The following is a 21192-nucleotide window of genomic DNA, read 5'->3' as shown; positions in this document are numbered from 1 at the left end:
CATGGATTTAAGGCGATTCTTTTTTTTTTTTTTTTTTTTAACGTTTATTTATTACGGAGAGATAGAGAGAGACAGAGCATGAGCATGGGAGGGGCAGAGAGAGAGGGAGACATAGAATCCAAAGCAGGCTCCAGGCTCTGAGCTGTCTGCACAGAGCCCAACACGGGGCTAGAACTCAGGAAAGGCGAGATCATAAGCCGAAGTCGGACGCTTAACCGACTGAGCCACCCACGCGCCCCAAGGCCATTCATTCTTAAGTTAAATAATTGTCCTTGGAAGAAGGACATTCTCCCCATCCATTTCCCTCATCTCTTTACTGTTCTCTACTGTAAAATAGAGGAAGTTTTTTTTTTTTCCCCCTTCAAATAATGGAATCTGTGGGTGTTCCTATTTTTCTCACTTTGTGTGGTGATTCATTTCAGGCTGGATGCCTTTCCATTTTTGACTTTTCATTGTTTGCTGCATTGCAAGAAACTTCTGTACTTTAAAATCTTAATTTGGATGGTAATACATTCAATGTGATTTTGCAAATGGAGTTTAATACTTTAAGCCACTTTAGCAGATTGCATTCTTGTTCCTTTCCCTACCCCATGACCAGTTATCATTTGGTTTTAATCCCTTAACAGTGATAAATACAAATAACAATGAATATTGCACATTTAAAACAAATTTCAATTTGATAGTATAATGATATACTGTGGGAATTAACAGATGTGTTTAAACAGATTATAAATAGTCTGAGGGATTATATAAAAGTATTTTAAACAATTGGGGATTTTCTCTTTATTACATATAGCATATGTTAATAGGTTGATTAATCACTTTGCTGCAAGTGGGTGGATCAAGCAGTACCTGATGATAACTGGGCTTAAGGAAAATAACTGTCAATTCATACTTGCTAAGAAGAGATCTACTCAGTTGAAGGGCCATACTCCTTTAAGCAGAAAAATCCATGAATATGTTATAATTTCAAATTCTTCCCCGACATAGATCATGAAATTAGAAATGACTACATTAAAATTGGAGGGGACACAGACCACAGAATCTGAGATAATTCATAGAAAAGCCCTTCCAAAAGTGAAAAGCATTATAAAATATAAGATATTATTATTAGTACTATTATTATTACACGAAGCAAGAAGATATATGCTCTTGAAAAGCATGAAAAGAAGCCCTCGCAACAATTTTCAAGTTTTAAGTCTTTGTTTATATTTTGGTTGTGTTGAATTCAATATTCTAAAAATTATCAGGAGTTCTACAGAGGCACCTGGAAATTGGGAATGGGGGGTAACAGACTTCATTTTTATACCAAGTGTTGATTTCATTTAAACACAGGGTCTGGGGGGTGCCTGGGTGGCTCAGTAAGTTAAGCATCTGACTTTGGCTCAGGTCGTGATCTCCTGGTTCGTGAGTTGGAGCCCAGCATTGGGCTCTGTGCTGACAGCTCAGAACCTGGAGCCTGGATTCTGTCTTCCTCTCTCTCTGCCCCTCCCCCATTCACGTTCTCTGTCTCTGTCTCTCTCTCTCTCTCTCAAAAATAAATAAATTTTAAACACATGGTCTGGAGCTAAAGAAAGAAAAATAAAAAGATATTTTCGGGATGCTAATGCTGGTTTCAGTGACCACTTACATAAATAATCTTTTCATAATTAATTGATCACTTGTGACTTCCCCTGAATTCCAAGGAGGATACATGAAAGGCCTTTCTATGGCAGGCAGACCCAGAACTGTGTTAGAAACTGCTGTCAGAGCATTAGCTCTAGAAGGGCTTAAGTTGTGTCAAGAGCCAAGGATGTCATTGTGTTTGCATCTCTTGGAGACTATGCTTAAGCAAAAGATTAGTGGGGTGAGTGTCAGGGAAATGCTAATATAGTCGAATACAAGATACACCTTTCACTCAGGGTTATTATGTAATAATTATTTTGGAGGGGGAAAAATCACACTCAGGCTCTATCAGAGCTCTTTACAGAGATTGCTTGCCTGTTTCCTATCTGCCTCACCACTTCCCTGTAATTCCTTGAGGGCAGAGACCCTGGATTTCTACTTTGGATTTCACCTTTGCAGTACTTGGCATATCAAAAATATGTGTTTGAATGACTTACAAGGATTTAGGAGCATCTGGGTGGCTCAGTTGGTTAAGCATCTGACTTCTCAGGTCATGATCTCACAGTTCGTGGGGTTGAGCCCCATGTTTGGCTCTGTACTGACAGCTCAGAGCCCGGAGGCTGCTTCCGATTCTGTGTCTCCTCTCTCTCTGCCCCTCCCCCACTCACTCTCTCTCTCTCTCTCTCTCTCTCTCAAAAATAAATAAACATTAAAAAAATTTGAATGACTTACAAGCATTTAATAATCTAGCAAGTTACCAGTTTAAATGATTGAAAGTTATTTTCCAGCTCAACGTAACTGTAGCTCTCAGAGGAGTGAAAGCTGTTAGCAAGTGCCATTTGCAGATTTTTGGGGGGGTAAAGAGAGTTTTTGGCCCCTGAAATGTTCCATCTTAATTAGTTTTGTCCCCACACCTAAAGTACTTTTTATAAGGTTGAGTCATACAAAACCTTGCACTGCCAGGCTGGAGAGCCTGTTTCTCTGGAAGGTAAAGGATTTAGGTAAGGAGTCCATTTGAATTACTCCAAATAATAACACCTCAAAAAAGCATTACGAATATTTCTGGTTTAGGATTCACATTTGAGAAATGTGAAGAGGCTACATTTCCTGAGTCAAATAAAATTTTACTGTGAATACGGCTGCTTCATCATGACCTCACTTGGCTTTCTATAAGTAGGCAAGTACCAATTTGTATGTCTCTAATTTCTCTTTCAATTTTTCTTAATGTCTATTTATTTTTTGAGAAGGGGGAGGGGCAGAGAGAGGGAGACACAGAATCCGAAACAGACTCAGAGCCTGCTCAGAGCCTGACACGAGGCTTGAACCCACGAACCTTGAGACCATGACCTGAGCCGAAGTCGGACGCTTAACCGACTGAGCCACCCAGGCACCCCTGTCTATAATTTCTTAATTTAAATTTTTCACCTTGTTACTAAAAAAACCAGAACAGAACAAAACAAAACAAAAACAGTATTTAGTTTACTTTTCAATTACTTAACAAAACAAACAAACCTGTATGCTATGACCTGAATGTCTGTATTCTTCTAAAATTCATGTGTTGAAAACCTAACGCTCAGTGTGATAATATTAGGAGGTGAGGCCTATGCGAGATCCTTGGGGCGTGAGGGTGGAGTCCTCATGAGTGGGATTAACATTCTTATAAAAGAGGCCCTAGAGAAAGCTCCCTGCCCCTTTCAGCATGTGAGGACACAGCGATAGGGCATGACCTATGAACCAGGAAGTAGATCCTCACCAGATACTGAATCAGTTTGCATGATGGTCATCTTGGACTTCTAGTCTCCAAAACTGTGAGAATAAATTTCTGTTGTCGATAGTCTACTCAGGCTGTGGTATTTTGTTTTAGGAGCTGGTGTGGACTAAAACACCATAGGGGCTTAAATGTGTAATACAGTTGGATATGGAATTGATTTCCTTTCATGATGTAAAAATTGAAAAAAGAGTGTATTAGTAATAATTTTACCTAGCCTTACTTATGTTCTACTTATAGGTAGATAGTGATGTGGAGAACAAAGGCAGAAGAAAAAAAATTAACTTCCTTACAACTTATAGTCCAGCATGACCTTCCTCAAGGAGCTTAGCTGCCTTAAAGTTAGTAGTTTGCTAGAGGCAAAAGGCAACCTTAGCTTGACATTAGCCCGATTTCCAGGATCCTGTAAAAATCTCTTTGGAAACATCCTTTATCTCTAGTCCCCCCGCCCCCCACCAAGATATGTGTTAGCAATCATCCTCCAAAAAAATGGCCCACTGATATACATCTTAAGGTCCTCATGACTAAGGTTTTACTAGACAGTAGTAAATGACCTTATCCTAACAGCAGCTAGCTCCTCAAGGTCCTGAAAACCTTGCTTCCAAATTCCTTAGAGATTTTCACTATCCCGAACCCCCTCCCAACTTGAAGGGATATGATCGGTCAGCCCTCGCAACCCCAGTGCAGCTCTTTCTGCCCACAGGTCCTGTCCCTGTGCTTTAATAAAGTCACCTTTTTTGCACCAAAGACATCTCAAGAATTCTTTCTTGACCATTCACTCCTGAACCCCAACATTTCATATCAGATAGAAAAAACATTTCATGATGATAGAAAAAAAAAAAAAAGAAAAGACAAGAAAAATAGAAACCCCAATGAGTCATCTTTGGAAGATGCCAGAGAACTGTGACATAATAAGACATATGTACTGGGTCTGTGCACTGGGTTCCTGGCACAGAGCTCGAAATCCCTGGAAATTTCCTGAGTGATAGGAGAAAGAGAAGCATCTTTTGTTCTTTAAAACAAGCCCTTTTCAATGACACCTAAATTGATGTTAATGATGTGGCTTTGAAAAACCCTTACCTATGGGATTTCGGAGGACTGGTTGTCTGGGGAACCAACCACCTGATTAGAGGGTCATCCCCCTGGCCTAGGGGGATGAGAGAGAGGCTGGAGATGGGCTTAATTAGCAATGGTCATTTAATCAATTACACCCGCAGAATGAAACCATGATTAAAAATCTAAACAACAGGATTCAGAGAGCTTCTGGGTTGGTGAACACACCAAAATGCTGGGAAAGTGGTGTGCCCAGAGACGACATGGAAGGTCTACACTCCTTCTCCACACCCGTTCCATTTAGCTGATACTCAGTTGTATCCTTTATAATAAAACAGTAATAGTCAGTGCTTCCCCGAGGTCAGTGAGCCACTATAGCAAACTATCAGACCTGAGGGGAGGGTTGTGAAAATCCTTGATTTGTAGCCATTTGGTCAGAAGCACAGGAACTGTAGCCAAATAGCATGAGTTTCCTCCCTGGTGAGTCACAGATAGAAACTACACTAGGTGAGTTATCCCACAAAGGAAACTATTTGCAGCAAATAAGGAGATCACCAGAAATAACTTCCAAAGCTGCTGTGTCTCCCCAAACAGGGGTAAAGGGGTTCTTTGTATTTAGGGTTACGATGAATATCTATCTATCTATCTATCTATCTATCTATTTATTTATGCATGCTTGAGAGAGAGAGACTGAGAGAGAGAACACAGTGGTAGAGGGACAGAGAGAGACAATCCCAAGCAGGCTTCATGCCTAGCATGGAGCTGGACACGGAGCTCGTTCCCACAATCCTGAGATCATGACCTGCACTAAATCAAGTGTCAGGTGTCCAACCAACTGACCCACCCAGGCACCCCTAGGATGAGTATTTAGATAAGGGAGCCTTGTCATCATATATAGAGGTGGGCTTAAGGTTGCACACGAGCCTTAAGGAAGCATGTCTATTACATACATTGTATGTTATGTAAATGAGGCTTGCGCTCTCCCTTGGGCAGAGATTTTAGTATTATGAGGAGCTAAAGGGAATTGTGGATCATTCCAGAGGTCACTGCTTGGCCCATCTGTGCAGACACAGGTTGGGGGCTTAGCTCAAACTAGTCTGGGAGGTCTGGGCCCCCAGAGCTCTTTCTTCGGGCAGTCATTATTGCTTGAGGGGAAGTTTCAGTTTCCGTCATGGGACATTGTGCCCATAGGGTCTTTTGCCTGAGTTAAGAGATAAGTGGGACAGAAGAGCTTAAGGAAAAATGTGGGACAAAGGCTGGTGGGTACATGCAGGTGAGCACAGATGTTGAGTCTTAGAGTCTAGCTGGTAACAGTACCTGAAATTTGCATTTAGTAGCTGAAGTTAGGGACAATCTTGTGGGACTGAAACCCTAACCACCGTGTGCCAACTCTGGGTAGTTAGCGACAGAGTTCCCCCCTCTTCTCTCCCCACATTTAGCCTTGTTGAGAGTAGAAAGAGCAGTATTTTTCTTTTAGGAACCAACTTATAATTCTAAAACCTTATAAATAAGAAGAAAAAAAATCAAACAATTGCCTGTCTTTCTTGTACAAACCATACATGAGGGCAACCATTCGTTGATGAAATAAAGTTTCCTTTCAATAAATGAAGCAGGCATAATCTAATTAGAATATCACGGTGTGGGGACCTCTAATGAAATAATGGACGTAAGAAAAGATCATCAACCGCTCCTAAAAGCATTAGGTGAAAACCTCACAGAGAACGTGATAGTGCATGATTCACTGGCTTTGCCTGAATCTGCTGATCAATCTTAGCACCACAGAGAGAGACAATCAAATACTTTGTGCTTCCTGAAGAAAGTACACAAACCGCTCACAAAATGTTCATGCCAACAAATCGAACCTAAATCTGATGGAGCCTCGAAATGTGTTAGTTTACAGAAAATATAAGAGACAGGAGTTCTTTGAACAACATTGGTAGGATGCAATTAGCAAAATTCAGATCTTAGGGGGGAAAAGGAAAAATGACAAGGAAAAGAAAGGGAGAACAAGAGAAACAGAGGAGGAACCCAGTCTAAAAGAGATGGATAAACCAAAAGGAACATGCAACCCTTAGTTGGTTCTTGATTTAAACAAACTGATTGTAAGAAACAAAAATTTCAAGAGCTGCCAAAATGGCTGTCCCTACTAAAGACAAAAACAAGATCACAAGCCCACCTACTCACGTTGACTTTTGCTGGTGTAAATCCTATCATCAAAAAAGGTGTACCTCTTGGTTAACCCTTCTTGTCCAGGGTAGAACACTCCCAAAAGTCAGCACTCCCAAAAGTTCTTAGGTTTAACTGAGTTTGTGAGCTCATTTTCCCAAGGACAGGCATCAGTAAAGGACCGAAGTCTTAAAGATGATGATCTTTTGCTTAAAGTGCCCAGAAAAGGGGGGGTCATACAAAGAAAGGGAAAACTCCAAAATGAAATATCACCAGTTTCACAAATTTACTGTCATCCTTGGGCTTTAGACATTTGATTTTTCATACAGTCAATTCCAGATAATAGGCTAGTAGAAGTGGACTGCAGCACAGCTTGGATTGAGATGGTGACATTTGGTTTTTTGTTTGTTTTGTCCTTGGGTTTTTTTTTCCCCCCAGAGTGTTTTAATATGAATAACTGAGAGATTACAAGACCAAATATTTCAAACCAAACAAGGAAGCCATTTTGTGCAGTTTTAACTCCAAAGCAACAAGAGAGCCTCCTGGCCTCCCAGCTAGCCCCAAGGTCACTTTTCAAGTGGATATGAATCTTAAAATCCAAATTAGAGGTGGAAAGGCATAAGCCCCTTCGACAGCACCTCTCATAAATAATCATCCATTCTATTTAAACACCTCCCAAAATAGGAAATCTCAGCCATATTCCATTTTGGTGAGGTTTGTTATGAAGTTTTATTGTTGCACAAGAACAAGTCTGCCCATCTCCCGAAACAGCACTTTAATTCTTGAAGACAGCTTTCTCATCCCCCGCTAAGGCAGCAACTCTCACCTGGAGTCTAGCAAATGTGGAAGCAGAATGAGGAGAATGCCCTCCTTTCGGACAATATCAGCAACTTAGAGCAGAAAAGGCTAGTAGTTTTGAAAAGTGTTAATTCCCGTGATGCCTCGTTGAAGTTAAAAATTTATTTCAGTGGTTAAAAAGAGAGCATGCGTGCTAAAATCTTTTAAAAATGGTTGTAAAGCCATTATCTTAAGTCTTCCCCTGATTAAACATTTCTTGCTCTTTGAAATGTTGGCAACCTGTATTAATATATATTATTATAATATTTAATAAAGTATATTATTTAAAAATATATAATAAATAACATATATTATATATTATTAGTGTAACTATATATGTAACAAATATATATTGATATAAAAGAGTAAACTAATCCACTTTCCCTTTTAGGATTTGACATGGAAATTGCATACATCCCTTCTACTTGCATCTTATTGGTTAGAACTTTGTGACATGGCTACACATACCAGTAAGGGAACTGGGAAATGTAGTGTTATTCTGGGTAGCCATGGGCCTGGATAAAAATTCCCTTAAGAATTTGGAAGAAGAGGGGGCGCCTGGGTGGCTTAGTTGGCTAAGCATCTGGCTTTGGCTCCAGTCATGATCTCACAGTCCATGAGTTCGAGGCCCCTGTCAGGCTCTGAGCTCTCAGCACAGAGCCTGGAATCTGTGTCTCCCTCTGTCTCTGCTCCTCCCCTACTTGCACTCTGTCTCTGTCTCTCTCCCTCAAAAATTAATAAAACATAAAAAATAAAAAAAAAAAGAATTTGGAAGAAGAGGAGAATGCATAGTAGGGAACTATTGACGGTCTTTGCTCCAGTAACTCTAAATAAAAGCCATATATCACACCATATATCACAATGATCGTGTGTCCTAAACTAAGAGTTTTAGTGAAATACCCAAATACAGGTAATATATATGTGATGGACACTTGTTCTTGGCTGCCTAACAGCACTCACTCTACTTCCCGTAACAATTCTGGTTTTTATTTGGGAATCCATTCTTCCTTTCAGTCCATGTAGTTCTATGGACATGCTTCCATTCTTGAATCCAGGGGTGTCTTCTGACTTAACTAGCCTAGCTAGTTAGAATATCACATTCCTTAGACAACAATGACTGGTTCAGGAATGGGCACATGATTTCATTTCAGCCACTAGAAAAGCAGACTCTCCTTTAAGTCTGCAGCCATCTTGCTACATGGAGTATGATGGTCAAAACCATTTTTTTTTTTTTTTTAAGTCTAGGATCCAGCCATGTTTGGAGTCTGTTGTACACTGGGACTTCTAAGCTACGAGATCTAGCAAATCCTCTTTTCCATTTTTTTTCTTTTATTTCTATCCTTATACTAGTTTGTAGTGGGTTTTCTGTAACTTGCAATAAAAACAATCCTAACTGATGTAGGTGAGACAATTTCTAAATCTCCAAAATGTCAAATTATACAATAAAGAATTAAAATAATTTTTAGTTATTTAAAAAAATGTTTTAATGTTTATTTATTTTTGAGAGAGAGACAGAGTGTGAGCAGGGGAAGGGCAGAGAGAGAGAGGGAGACACAGAATCCAAAGCAGGCTTCAGGGTCTGAGCTGTCAGCACAGAGCCCGACGTGGGGCTTGAACTCACGGACTGTGAGATCATGATCTGAGCTGAAATAGGACGTCCAGCCAGCTGAGCCACCCAGGTGCCCCTAAAATAATTTTTAAAAATCAAGTAAGATATCTGACCAGTTCATGTATTTCAATGAGTGAGCTATTATCACATAGCAAAGATGTCACAAAGCATCATTGTTCCACACCATACTTGCAGAATTTGAAGCACTAGTTTGATTACAGGCTTCAAGAATTCTTTCTCATACGTTACCAACCAACTCATATTCCTGCAGATTCAAGAGCTTAAAAAATTTGGTGATTATCAAGAATCATCCTTAAATCCTTCCGGAATGAGGTGGAAGTATAAATAAGTTTTCAGAGGTATCAAGCAATTTCTTTCTCTTTCTAGTAGCTTCTTTTCTAGGCAACCAACTCTCTTTTTATACAGACTCCACAGTCTCATTCTGTGGTTCTTAAAAAGCACCAATAATACTTCATCTTACCACTTAAAGTGAATAAATAATTCAGAATAAGATAGTACCAAATGTAACATAGGACTAATCGCATTTCTTCCACATCCCTTGAGAAATGTCTTCAAAGGAAAATACTGAAGGACGATTTTATGTATTCCTGTATTGTTTCCAATAATGTCAAAATAATAAGAAGCACTCACACTTCTTTCTGTCTGTTTGGAGAAGTCCCATGTGATGAATGGGGTGGTGCTATAGTTCAGTAATGCGGTCTCAGCCTAGACGGCTCCTGCAGTGTGCCAGACCAAAGAATACAGGCTGAAAGGTCTTCTAGGACATCTCCTCTAAGGTCTGATTGCATCAGAATTACCCTAGAAATAAGGGATTTTTTTTTCCTCATTTTAAAGATTGGCAGAGAAAGGACTTTCATTCTTTTTCAGTAACCCATGTCAGTACATAACAAGCTTCACAAGAAATTAATCAACTATATTTTATCCAAATCCTTTGAGCTGAAATTCTTCTGTTCTGGAAATAAGAAGCTGCTGATGGCTGTCATCAGCGTGAGAGCCCTTCATATATTTGGACACTATAATTAAAAGCCCTCCTTTTAATTATTTTTTTTATTTTTAGAGAGACTGCATGAGCTGGGGAGAAGGGGAGGGGGAGGAGAGAGAGAGAGAGAGAGAGAGAGAGAGAGAGAGAGAGAGAATCTTGAGACCCTGGGTTCATGACCCAAGCTGAAATCAAGAGTCGGACGCTCAACTGTCCGAGCCACCCAGGCACCCCTAAAAGCCCTTCTTTATGCTGACTATTTTAACTCCTTCAACCCAGTCATTCTCAACTGAGAGTGATTTTACCCCCAGGGGACATTTGGCAACGTCTGCAGATTTCTTTGGTTGTCACAACTGGAGGGAAAATGCTACTGGCATCTAATGGGTAGAGGCCAGGCATGCTGCTAAATATCCTGCAATGCACAGGAGGGTTCTACACACACGCGCATACACATGTACACACACATGCACACACACGCACGCACACTCAGAAATACACTACACCCCAAAGAATGATCACAAAATGCTAACAGTATCAAGATTGATAAACTCTACCTTTTCTAACATAGTCTTCTTTTCCAGACCTTTATAATAATCATTAAAATTTTCTTTCAACCTCTGCTCAAACTTACATTATCCCACTTAGACTTGGAGCTGTTAATTACGTGTGACTATTACTGAAAAGTAAGAACAAATTCCTTCATAATTCCTTCAGTCTGTGATATATGTTGAGGAATAACCTGAAGTGACACGTCCTGTGTGACGATTATAAACACAGAACTTCGCTGGAGATGTAAAATGACCCGCCTCAAATGTCTGTAGACACTTGTATGGACTACAAGGGCCCATGAAAAGTTCTACTTAAATAAGATAATTGGAATATCTCAGCCTGATAGAAAAGGAAAGGAGCTGAGAGTGTGGGCAAGAAGAGGATGATCTTCCTGAGCTGTGGCCAAAGCAATAACACACAGTGATAGAAAATGGAAGAAGGAGGTCTGCGAGGCCTGCTCTTACAACTCTCAATGTAAGCAACCAAAGAGAGAGGCTAAGCAAGGCCTCCTAGCCACAGATACGTTTTACTGTGACCTAGGGACATGTATTTAAGATATCTTTCGGTAAATTCTTAAACTTCTGTAACTTTTCCAGTATCTGTTTAGTAATCCCCTGTTTCTCAATGTGTAGCAGTGAAAACCCTTAAAATGAAAAGACTAGTGTGTTTGCTTCAAAACTAGCTGGAGTACCCCCCTCTAACCTTGGCAAACCTTGGGAAAAAAAGATTTCTGGAAGAAAAACTAGACTGGTCATGGCTAAGAAGAGAAGCAATCTGGGGAAGTCCTGAGATCCACAAGAAGAAATTTGGGATGTATGCGGGACTAATGCTAGGGTTGGAAAAAGTTCTTCAGATTTTCAAAGATGGATGCTGAGTTCTGTTTTATATAGAGCCTCACTCACGTAATACATGGTTTTCTGATTTTGATTAGCATTTTGCTCCTAACTACTGCTCTTAAATTCAAATTATAGCTTTCCAGAGGATACGAAAAAGAAGAAGAGGAAGAAATGTGCTGAGGTTTGCACACAGATCAAATAACCATTCCATTCTAAAACCATAGATTCTGCCATTTGTCAAGATTTTCTGCCAGGTTTGACATTTCTCCTGCTTGATGTCTACATACAAATATTCACATTGGAAAGTCTAAACAAAAATCACTTGGTTGGCTTGAGTTCTCTGAGGGATATATAAAATGTTCCTTGAGGGGCGCCTGAGTGGCTCAGCTGGTTAAGCATCAAGCTCTTGGTTTCTGCTCAGGTCATGATCCCATGGTTCGTGAGTTCACTCACAGTTCATGAGTTTAAGCCCTACATCAGGCTTCACACTGACAGCACAGAGCCTGCTTGGGATTCTCGCTGTTCCTCTCTCTCTCTGGCCCTCCCCTGCTCACTCGCTCTCTATCAAAATAAATAAATAAACTTAAAAACATTTTTTAATGTTCCTTGAAATTATAGTTCCAAGTATGTTTTTATGTTTAGATAACTCACAAAGACTTTCTTTCTTTCTTTCTTTCTTTCTTTCTTTCTTTCTTTCTTTTCACAAAGACTTTATTTTCACACTATCCGTTTAACATGAAACATGATCTGGATGAGTATGAAAAGCTAATTAATTTCAAATTTATGCGAGGGAAAGATAAAGCCTGATGTCTCTGACATTCCCTCTACTTCCAACTCTGCCTACATTCCAACTTCATCTGCCAGCCCACTTGGGAGGCAGGAGGGACCTGGGCAGTGGGAATCAGAGGCCTGAGGTGATGCTTTCTGGACTGTAGGCAGGAAAGAAGCTGGGGGGCAGAGTGGGGTAGTCCTGATGCAAAGACCTGAAGATGGTAGTCCAACTACCGAGGAGGGGTGGTTGGACTTCTTGATGGTGGTGTCATGATAGAGCTGGCCTACCAGCAGGTTGATTTCTGCCCTGCTTAATTGTGCATGTTCTCCATGACCCCAAGCAGCTGGGGAGGAACCAAACTGAGGCCAGGAGAAGTTGAAGAGATAAGAGAGCAGGGGGGCTTCTTTCGTTCCTGAGGACATGTCTGCCACTATGCCACCATTCGATCATTGACCGCTTCCCTTCCACGTTCTCAGGGCCACTGATACTTTAGCTGTTCCCAAGAAGCTAAATCCCAAAAAGAAAGCACAAATCGCACAACCAAATTAAGTTCCCTTACGTTATAGAGAACTGCTGGAGCAGACAGCAACTGCACGGCAAGAAAAAACTAATAAGGACCCTAAGGAGATCTAGGTGCAGCATAAAAAAGATGCTCGGAAGATAAATCAAACCATGATTGTCAGACTAAAAATTTAATAAAATGAAGGTCGTTGTTGGTATTCAGTGGAAAATTCAGTGGAAGAAATATCTCAAATGACAGAGCAAAAGTATAAAGAGATAGAAGTCATAATAAATCAATAAACTAAAAAGATAAGAGGTTTGGAATATAGAGCCTAAAGGATTGCTTCCAGAAGGAGGAAAATAAGCACTTGGGGGAGAGGTAATAATAGGAGAACACATTTTTGTGTAAAGAAAGACCAGTGTCTGCAAATTCAAGAGGCTTACTAAGTTCCAGGCATGATCAATGAGAAACATATCCTGGCATCTACTGGTAAAATTCTTGAACTTCAAGAGAAAGGGAAAATCTTGTACGTTTCCAGGGGAGAAAAAAGATAAATTATAAAGAAGAATAATCATACAGGCGTGTGACTTATCTTCAACTTTGGAGGCTAAAAAACAGTGGAGTGAACTACAAAGTACTGACAAAAACGTCCAGAAATTCAAGAGTTCTAGAGGCGCCTAACTGGCTTAGTCTGTTAACCGTCTGACTCCTGGTTTTGGCTCAGGTCACGATCTCCCAGTTATGGGGTGTGGAGCCTTCTTGGGATTTGCTCTCTCCCTCTCTCTGCCCCTCCCCCATATCAAAATAAATGAACTTACTTTTTTCAATGTTTATTTATTTTTGAGAGAGAGAGAGTGTGTGTGCACGTACAAGCAGGGGAGGGGCAGAGATGTCAACACAGAGCCCGAACCAGGGTTTGAACTCACTAACTGAGAGATCATGACCTGAGCAGAAGTTGGCGCTTACCCGAGTGAGTCACACAGGTGCCCCTCGAAATAAATAAACTTAAAAAAAAAAAAGGAGTCCAAGAATTCTGGACCCAGGAAAGTTATCATTTACTTGTTAGTTTGGAAAGATATTTGTAACTACACAAGCATTCAGAAAATATATCATAGACATACCATCGGTTGAGGAAAAGACCTGAGAAAGCACACGAACAAATTAATCTGAGGAGAGCTTAGAAGCACAGTGTTAGTTATCTATGACTGCATAGCAGATTACCCCAAAATGTGTGGCTTGAAACAACACTAAGCATTTATTATCTCTCACAGTTTTCATGGATCATGAGTGGCTTAGCTAGGGGGCTCTGGCTTGAAGTCCCTTAAACGTGAACTCATGATGCCGGCCAGGGTTGCAGTCCTTCGAAGACTTAACCGGGGCTGCAGAATCTGCATGCAAACTGGGGGTCTCACATGGCCAGCAAATTGGTTGGCTATTGGTCGGATACCTCAGTTCCTTTGCACATCAGTTCTTCTAGGACTGCTTGAGTATCCTCATGATATTGACGCTGGCTTCCCCCAGAGCTACTTATCTTTGAGAGAGGCAGGTGGAGCCCCAGAAGTCACACAGCATTATTCTATTCATTAAAAACAAGTAACTAAATCCAGCCCGCATTCAAAGATAGGGGACTTCGGAGAATCGAAAAATGCGTGAACCACCACATAGATAAAATAAAAGCTAATGGAAACACAAGGAAAACCTCATAAAAATTCAATTATGTTGAGATATTTTAACATATCCTTTTCAGAATGGAACAAAATGAACAAAAATAAGGAACTTAGAGGAAATGAATCAATATACTATTTTGAATATACATACATAGACCCTTACATTCCTCAAAAAAAAAAAAAGAGAGAGAGAGACATATATCTTTTTTAATTTTTTTTTTTTTACATTTATTTATTTTTGAGACAGAGAGAGACAGAGCATGAACAGGGGAGGGTCAGAGAGAGGGAGACACAGAATCTGAAACAGGCTCCAGGCTCTGAGCTGTCAGCACAGAGCCTGATGTGGGGCTCGAACTCACGGACCGCGAGATCATGACCTGAGCCGAAGTCAGAAGCTTAACCGACTGAGCCACCCAGGCGCCCCAAGAGACATATATCTTTAATGATGAAATAATTTTTTAAAAAAGTGACTCGGAGTAAAAATATCTAGCAATATATGTGCAGGCATTATTTAAAAATTCATTATGTCAGGAACTGTTCTAAGTACTTTACATGTAATAATTCATTTCATTCTCATAATAATTAATGAAGTAGAATTATATAACTACTTGGAAATGAACAAACACACCCCCACACCCCTAGATTATCTTTGGTCCAAAGAAGGAATAAAAACTGAAATTATGAATGGGAGTGGATATTCATTCATGTGCACTGATAACGGCTCTATTGATGTTAATGGCTCTCATCCATCCTGATTGGTAGGTGCTCACAAATACTGGTTGTTCAATATTTTTAATATCACTCCCATCACAAACTACCTATTCTTTTTTTTTTAATATTTATTTATTTATGAGAGAGAGAGAGGGCAGAAAGAGAGGGAGACAGAGAATCCTAAGCAGGCTCCACTCTGCCAGTGCAGAGCCCGATGTGGGGCTCGAATCCATGAACCATGACAGCCTGACCTGAGCTGCAATCACGAGTCGGATGCTTAACTGACTGAGCCACCCAGGCGCCCCGTATCACAAACTTATCTAAAACGCTTTGAAAAGAACACTTCAGAACAAAAGCTAAGAAATTCAGCAGAACCTGAACTCAGAGGCAAACTGAATGTCCTTACTATTAAAGAAGAGAAGCAAAACTGAAAGAACAAAATTAGAATTAAGAAATTCTAATTAATGAGTTAATTTAAAAATGAACTAAGAAATTAGAATAGCGACTGAATATACCAAAGTACAAAGATGGAGTTAATGTGAAGATATTATAACTATAAAAAATAATATAAAGCTGAACATAGTGATTAGAAAGAGGACCAAGCAGTTCATTCGGCATCAGTCAGACAAACATGTCAAAATTAGGTGCAACCGGAGGAAACCCAGAGGCACTGACAAGAGGGTGCACTGACAAGGGCCAGATCTTGAGGTCCAACATGGGTTATGGGAGCAGCAGGAAAACAAAGCACACACTGCTCAAGGACTTCTGCAAATCCCTGGCCCTCAACGTCAAGGAGCTTGAAGTGTTACTAATGTGCAACAAATCTTACTGTGGAGATTGCTCACCACGTCTCTCTCCTCCAAGAACCGCAGAACTGTGGTGCAAAGACCAACCACCCAGCCCATCAGAGTCAGTAATCCCAAAGCCAGGCTGTGTAGTGAAGAACATGAATAGACAGCTTCAGTGCATGTCGTGTTTGTGTTAATAAAACCATAAAACTACAAAGAAAAAAAAACACAACTTCCTAGAACGCTTCAACAAAATCATAGGATGCATGATGACACTAAAACCAATCTCATTTCCACATGCTAGCAATGAACATGAAAATGAAATTTAGAACACAGTATCACTTGCAGTCACTCCAAAGAAAATGAAATAGGTACGTATTTTATTTTATTTTTGAGAGAAAGAGAGAGGGAGCACAAGTGGGGGACGGGCAGAGAGAGAGAGAGGGAGACAAGAATCCGAAGTAGGCTCCAGGATGCAAGCTGTCAGCACAGAACCTGATGCGGGCTTTGAACCCACGAACCGTGAGATCATGACCTGAGCCAAAGCCGGACGCTTAACCACTGAGCCACTCTGGCGCCCCATGAGGCATATGTTTTTTAAAAGTGTGAACAAAAATAAATAAATAAATAAAAATTAAAAATAAAAATAAATAAATAAATAAATAAATAAAAGCGTGAACATGATCTGTGTTCTGAAAATTATGAAAAGTAAAATTTTATAAATCAAAGAAGATCTGAATAAATGAAGTGGCATATGGTGTTCGTGCACAGAGAGACTAAACACTGTAGAGATGTCACTTCTCCCCAAATTGATCTATAACTTTAATGCAATTCCTATAAAAATCCCAGCAAGTTTTTTTGTTGATGTAGGCAGGCTTATTCTAATATTTCTATAGGAAGCAGCAGGTCCTGGAATTGCTAAAACAACCTCGACAAATTGTTTTGAATAAAGTGGGAGGAATCACTCTACCTGATAGTAAGGCTTGCAAAATAGCTGTGGTAACTATGAGAGTGTGGTATGGATGGAGGGAAAGACACACAGTTTAGTGGTACAATGTAAAGAACTGGAAATAGACACACAAATATGCGCAAGTGAGTTTTGACAAAGATGCAAAAGAAATTCACTGGACGAAGAATAGCCTTTTTAATAAATGGTGTTAGAACACACAGATCTGCAAAGGAAAAAAAAATCTGGACTTAAATCTCGAAACATGATACAAAAGTTACTTCAAAATGGATTTCATGCTTGAATGTAAAATGTAAAATTATAAAACTTTTTGAAAAAAAAATAGGGAGAAATCTTTGGGACTTAGGGGTAGGCAGGGTTCTCCCACTTAACACCAAAAACGTGAACCATAGAAGGAAAAATGAATGAAATTGACCTCATCAAAATTTAAAAAAAAAATTTGCTCTCCCAAAGCCTGTGTGAAGAGGATGAAAAAGTCAACTACAGACTAGAGGGAAATGTTTCAAAACCACGTATCTAGTGAAGGATTCACATCTAGAATATATTAAGATCCCTTTGAACTCAGTAAGAAATCAAACAACCCAATTACAAAATGGGCAAAGATATGAATAAACATTTTACTAATGAGGCTCTATAAATATCAAATAAAGCACATGAAAAGATGTTCAACATCATTAAGCATCAGGAAAATAAAAATGAAATCTGCAATAAGGTTTCGCTACATGCATCTCAATATTGCAAAAGTAAAAATTACTGGTAACACCAAATGCTGACAAGGATGTGAAGAAACAGGAACCCTCATGCATTGCTGGTGGGAATGTAAAATGTTGCAGCCACTCTGGGAGACAGTTTGGTAGCTTCTTATGAAACTAAGCATGCAATTACCGTACAACCCAGCAACCGCACTCCTGGGCATCTATCCCAGAGGAGTGAAGACTTATGCTCACACAAAAATTTGTATGTGAATGTTCAGAGCAGTTTTACTCCTGAGAGCTGAAACAACTGGAAGGAGCCCAGATGTCCTTCAGTAGGTGAACGGTTAAACACACTGTGGTACGTCTATACTATGGAATACTACTCAGCAATAACTAGGAATGAACTCTTGGTCTGTGCAAAACCACTTGGGTGAAACTCCAGGGAATTATGCTGAGGGGGAAAAAAACCAGTTCCAAAAGATTACATATTATATAAGCCCATGTGCATTCCATTTTTGAAATGACAAAATTACAGAAATAGAGAACAGTTTAGTGGCTCCAGAGGCCAGGGAAAAGGAGGTGGCTGTGGTTATAAAAGAGGAATATGAAGGATCTTTGTGGTAATAGACTTATTCAGTAACTTTTTTTCCTTTTATTGAGTATCTTGACTATGATAGTGGCTGTAGGAACTCGCGTGTATAATAACATTGTATAGAACAAAATATACACACACACATAAATAAATAAAGGTAACCCTGGGGAAATCTGAATACAATTGGCGGATTGTAGAATGTCAATACCCTGGTTTTAATACTGTGCTATATAGTTTTGTACTATGTTACCATGGGGGAAACTGGGTAAAAGGCATGCAGGATGTCTCTGTATTATTACTTACAACTGCATGCAAGTCCATAATTATCTTAATTAAAATTTCAATATAAAATAACTTCAGATTTTATTCAGTATCTCAAAGGGCACAAAAAATATGAGAGAAATAAATGTGTAGTTTTTTTTCCTCAAAACACAAAGGGTCTAAATGAAGAAAAGTAAAAATCTTACTGAAGGACTTAAAACAAGATCTGAACAAAAGGATAGATTTATCACATTCTTGGAATGGGAAGACATTTTTAAAATGGCAACTCTCTGAAAATTAAGATACATATTCAGTGCAATTCCAATTAGAATTCTAACTAGATTTTTTTAAATGAGTGTGAGAGAATGTTGGGTCAAAATATCTTAGAGCTCATATGGAAGAATAAAGCTCTATACACACAAAGAATAGTGACAGAGAACTTGCCTCATGAAATGTCAGAATGCCATCAAATTTCTGTGGCATTGGTGTGGGACCAATCAGGTCAGTAGACCATCAGAATCCAGAAAAAGTCCCCCAGACATGTGTGAACTTAATACAAGACAAAGGTGGTATTTCTATTTGGAGGAAAAGAATAGTTTATTACCATATGGTGTTAGCATGACTGGTTATCCATCTGGAAAAAAATACAGACATATCCTGTGTCAGACCACATGAATTATAAAACAATAAAAATTATACAAAAATAGCCAGGCAATGACGTATGAACTTAGAATAAAAGATCTTCTGAACTAGGATAGGAAATTCAGATTCCAGTTTTCTGGGTTTTTAAAAAAATTTTTTAATGTTTGTTTATTTTTGAGAGAGGGAGAGAGAGAGACAGAGACAGAGACAGAGCATGAGTGGGGGAGGGGCAGAGAGAGAGGGAGACACAGAATTGGAAGCAGGCTCCAGGCTCTGAGCTGTCAGCACAGAGCCTGACATGGGGCTCGAACCCCCAAACCGTGAGATCATAACCTGAGCTGAAGTTGGATGCAGTGGCTCCGACTAAGCCACTCAGATGCCCCCAGATTCCTGTTTTCAAAGACATATTTGGAAATATAAAAATTAAAAACTTTTTGAACTAGAGCAAATACCAATTTAACAAATAAATGATGGAGTGGGCAAACATACGTTGCTTATGACAAGAACAGGGCCAATGTCTATAACGTGCAAAGAACTATAACAAATTGATAAGGAAACCCTCCAACACACACACACACACACACACACACCTGCCCCAAGTGGGCAGACAATGTTCATAGAAAAGAAAATGCACAATGCCAAAAAAATTCTCAGACTCACTAAGGGTCAGGGAAATGCAAATGAAAATAGCCATGAAATGCTCTCTTTATTAATTAGACTGTCAAAAGTTAAAAGGAGTGATAATACCTATTTTTGGCTGGGCCTGGGAGAAAGAATTACTCTCATACATTTATGGTGTGAATGTAAAGTCTTTTGGAAAGGAATCTGGCAATACTGATTAAAATTAAAACGACACACATCTTCAACCTGGCACTCCTTTTGGAAATCCATTTCTTAGAAATAAAAGTCCCCAGGCTATATGCACAATGGTGTTTACTGTAGCATCATTCATAGTTAAAAATATTGAAACAAAGTGAGAGAGGAATGGATGGGTATATTACACGCATTCAGACTGTGAAATATTATGCAGCCACGAAGAAGAACACATTCACATTCTGCCAGTCCACATAAAGAGATTTTTTTTTTAAATGTTTATTTATTTTAGAGAGAGCGCACGCACTCAAGTCGGGTGGGGCAAAGAGAGACAGAGAGGGAACAGAGGATCCAAAGCATGTTCTGTGCTGTCAGCACAGCATGTGGGGCTTGAACTCACGAACCGAGAGATCATGACCTGAGCCAAAGTAAAACACTTAAACGACTGAGCTACCCAGTTGCCCCAAGATAAAGAGATTTTGGTAAGGTTTTATTGCATGATAAAACTAAAGTAGGAAAGCAGAACATATAATATAATATCATTATTGCAAAGCAAAAAATGATTTTTAGATCTACATAACTATGTACAGTTATATGAGTCTGGAGAAAACATAGAAAAATATGCATCATATTTTTCATACAAGTTCCCTGCAGGAGAAAGTGGTGAGACAGAGGAAAGGGGAGTAGGGGACGAGACAAGGAGAAAATGCAAATAAATAGATAAAATGGAAAGACTAAACAAAATTAACATACTTTAGTATATATGGAGTAAACTCTTCTATGTAAAATAATGTGTGTGTAGGAAAGAGAGGTTATGCATAAATTAGAAAATATTGTCATAGATATATATCTACTAACTTGCAGAGAAATCTATGACAACCTGTCAAATGAAAAAATAAGTTAGAACGCACAGACTGAGGGCACTTTAAAAAAATCAGGACACAGTATTAAATCTTTGAAAATCTGGAACTGTATGGATTTTGTTTACATTTGTAAATATATTTCTACATTTCTTTACAGGTAAAGAAATCCCAGTGTATCTGGATATATATTTGTATATGTGTTAACAAAATATTAAAGTTGGTTACCCCAGGGGAGTGGCAGTGAATAAATGGTATTTGGGCAGAGGTGGAAACAGAGGGGATAATTAGCTTTACCTTTTTTTTTTTTTTTTAAGATTTTGATTTTTTAAGTAATCTCTACACCCAACATGAGGCTCAAACTTACAACCCTGAGATCAAGGGTTGAATGGTCTACTGACTGAGCTAGCCAGTTCTCCAGCTTTATCTTTTATATACATGTTTGTTCCATGCTATTTCACTTGTTATTAGAAATATGGGCTACTGCTGTATATTCAAA

The sequence above is a fragment of the Panthera pardus genome, unplaced genomic scaffold, assembly GCF_024362965.1.
Source record: "Panthera pardus isolate Hobbes unplaced genomic scaffold, ASM2436296v1 HiC_scaffold_21, whole genome shotgun sequence".
Classification (NCBI taxonomy): domain Eukaryota; kingdom Metazoa; phylum Chordata; class Mammalia; order Carnivora; family Felidae; genus Panthera; species Panthera pardus.
Note: the sequence above shows the minus strand (reverse complement) of the source record.